This window comes from Pundamilia nyererei, unplaced genomic scaffold (assembly GCF_000239375.1).
Source record: "Pundamilia nyererei isolate P.nyererei 1_Seehausen unplaced genomic scaffold, PunNye1.0 scaffold00129, whole genome shotgun sequence".
NCBI classification, from domain to species: Eukaryota; Metazoa; Chordata; class Actinopteri; order Cichliformes; family Cichlidae; genus Pundamilia; species Pundamilia nyererei.
The window spans coordinates 1,221,217-1,225,107 of NW_005187530.1; positions in this window are offsets into that span (position 1 = coordinate 1,221,217).

Here is a 3,891-nt window from a genome sequence, read left to right on the forward strand (position 1 = left end):
ACACACACACACACACACACACACACACACACACACACACACACACACACACACACACACACACACACACACACACACACACACACGCGTGCAGACAGGTCACCTTTACAGAGTTCATCCCTAAGTCGTTAACCATAATTATCTGCATAACGCACTCACACACAAACTAAGCCCTGCTTTTCCTTTGATTCTGATGTGATCAGTGGGCAGACATGATTTCCTGCATAATCTCTTGTCTCAGGGGTCAAAGTGCAGAATGTCAGGCCTGAGGTCAGATTTGACTCTTCAGGTCTGTGGTCACAGAACCAGCTGGATATATGTAGTCATATATAAAAAGGACTACAAAATACATGGTTCAAAAACAGAGTTGTTATCATACTTTTGTGTTTTCTAATTAGTTTTTAGTTTGATTTCATTTTGACTTTTTGTTTTCAGTTCAGTTTATTTTCAGTTAGTTTCCAGAACAGATTTGCCTGTTTCCGTTTTATTGTTTGACATATTCGTTTTCGTGTTAGTTTTAGTCCTTTATTATGGAATGCATATGCTAGATGCAAGATATGGAAAAATTCATCACAGGTATTGCAATATACATGGACTCACAGACTTTACAGCAGTTGACTCAAAGTCTTATAGACTTACATAGTTTAAATAAATATCTCCACTGTTTTTTTAAATATCCAGTTTTAGTTTAGTTCTGCTTAACTATAGTTACAATTTAGTTAACTCAAACTCAAAAACCATCTGAAGCCTTCAACCAAAAACATCTGTTGATGAAAGATGAAAATCTAAAGACACTGCACTGAAATATTAACAGTTTTAGTTTGCTATCACTGAATCAGAAAACTTTCAGGCCTATTGTTTCCTCTGTATTTTGATGACATTTCTGGTCCTTTTCTTTAAAGCACGTGCACTTTTTGGCAGGCAGATACCTTGTTTGATAATGAATCAGTATTGTACTTCCCAGCTGCATATCATGAAATCATCCACCACTAGTTCTCCTGCTTCCGTTGGTTTGAATTTTTCCCAGAGCTGTGATTTAATCCTCCTGCGCTTTGCTAACACAAACCTGGAGATGGGATAGTGTATAAAGATTTTATCACTAGACTTTTTATAAAGTTCCTGGAAGTTCCTGTAAAAGTGAAAAGGTCAATAATAAAACTCTAATGATTCCTATTGATTTTTATTTCAGATGTAAAATTGACAGATTTTTCAGAAATGTAAAAACAAGCAAACAATGCAACAACGAATGAAACGAGGAACTTGAAGTGAAGAAACTAACAATACATGGTGATGATACTGTAAATAAGATTCAGGAGTAAGGGTTGTCCAAATATGGTGCTAACCCTAGCAATAGCATACATGTGGTGTGTGTGTAGTTGTCTGCCTCTTATAACAGTTTGACATCTCGTGCGATCTTTTGAATTTCATGAGTTCAGCAACTCATGACCACTCTTACTAGATTGTATCATGTCATCTCAACAAGAATAAATTAAGTTGTTGAATTTCGTACAGATTCTTCATGATTTAATTACATTCATAGAAACATGAAATTATTGTGTTTAAATTACAAGTTAGACTTTTTAATACAACAACCACCCAATTTACTTAGAGGCGGCTGCTCGATTTGACTGAGATGGAGGCCTTCCTGAAACCACGATCCAAAGCCGGTGTGACAGTAAGTTATTGACTTACTTCACTCGAACATGATATGAACAATTTAATCTAGCCTCTCTGCATATCATGTAGTTTCTACACTATATAGTTACACTTAACTTTAAAGCATGAGGCACTTATGTTAAATACACGCAAGATGCTTACGTAAATCCAAGAGTTGGCCAATCCCTTTTTTTCATTGTATCAGAGCTTTGCTCCCCACGACCCTGACAAAAGTGAACCCCATTTCCTACTTTGTGCCACACAGAGAATTCAGCACATTATAGTGCTGTCATTGCAATCAGTCATTCTTCAGTGGGGTCTGCTAAGTTAGTGATAAGAGGTTAAAGAGCAGCCATGGTGTAATAGCCAACGTCTTACAAAAGGGAATGTGCAGCTAATAATGGAGGGGTATTTAAGTTACGTTTTTTCAGCTTTCATGTTAAAGCCTTTGCAATCCTCTCCTGTCACAACCTCTAAAGGAAAACCCCGTCAATCTTCCTTTTTCATTCCCCTCCCAGCAGGGCTGGTGGAGATAAAGCAGAGAGAATATAGGCCACGCTGTCGACGTGCAGGTATTTCATTCAGAGGTCAGAGTGGACAAACTGCAGCTGTCCACAGTGAGATGAACTACTGCCTGCAGTAATCACTAATCCAGAGGTTCCAGCTGCCCCCTCCCACACCTCCCCTAACCCTCGTGACCAACCCGCTGATCCCACACTCTGTGGCATTCAGGTCTCCTAAGGTCATCTAATCTTTCACATTAATTTTCTCTGACTCAAAAACTTCAGTCATTGACTCTTTACTTTCTTACTTTTTTGTCTCTGCCTGCCATCTGCTGTGTTTCCAGAGACCAGCATTTTAAATCTAATATATGAGTATGAGGGAAAAAGTCAAATTTGAATAAGACAAACAAAAAAAGAAAAAAGATTGTATTCAGACCAAAGAGAAAGCAAGCTATTTGGAATGATTTGTCATTAGGTTAATTATTAAGTCTTATTCGTAAAGGTGCTGGTGATGTGACGTGGGAACCTTCAGCTCAGATTTGTTGGGGTTCTGACAACAGGTTTGCTCCGACATACAAAACTTGCTAAAAACAACAAGCTCATAGGTTGTTTTGGGGGTAATTATAGCATAAATCCCAGCCATGACATTTCACATGGCTGTAAAACTCTGATTTGTCAGGTCAGAGGTTAAAGGAACTAGACCACAGTTCCACTGAAAAAGAGGATCTGCTCACATAAGCTTAAAACTTGGCATGAAGTCAGCCTCTTCTAGTACTTTTGAATACTGACCACAATTGCGTTTGGGTTGTGATAACTAAATTAAATTACACCTAAATCACCTCGCTATGTCTTATTACTTATTTAAAGTTATTTAAAGGAGATATTTAACTTTGAAGGGGAATTTTATAAGGGAGGAACACCCTACAATAGCACCACTGGCTTTAATCAAATCACTGTTTTATTTGTGCAAATTTCAGATTTGAAAAACAAAACCAAAAAACTGAATTTTTGTGAAATGCTAGATTAAATTGAACTCCTGTTTCTCCACTAAATAATGCACCCTTTTGTTTATGCAGCTGAGCATGGACAGAAACTGAAAGAATAAAATTATACTAAAGGTTCTAAGTTTAGTTTTGTCTTGTAAAACAGGAAAATGACAATTTAATATGTATTTAGTTTCATTAAAACAGAACATAATAATAATGTCATATATTGGACAAAAAGCAGCACACAACCTCACACATTGTTCAGTCAAGTGAAAACTCACGTTGCAGACTAATGAATGTCTTCCTAAATGTGGACACTTATCATCATCAATCTGGAAATAGGCCTCTCTGGGGGCGGAGATTTTACAGATCATGGCTCTCAGGATAGATTTGGTTTCAGCAGTCGTGGTTCATTGGAGGTTTAACATACACGTTCTGGTCAGCAAATTGATTTCTTTCACTGATTGATAAAAGACAGATTCAATAATGATCCATGTTAGAAACCTTTTCTTGTGTGAGCATGGGAAACTGCTACATTTTATATTAAAAAAAGCCCTCACCAATATCTATCATGGCTTGATTTTAAACACTTAGTAATTTCATTCCCGGACCCACCATCCCAGCTCCGTCTCTGGGCTGGGACCCGGACCGGGCCTCGGGGGCTTGGGTCCTGGTTGGTGTGTTGCCGGGGTTGTGGGCGGGTGGGTGCATGGGGGCCCAGCCCTGGAGCAGGGTGCCGCCGGTGC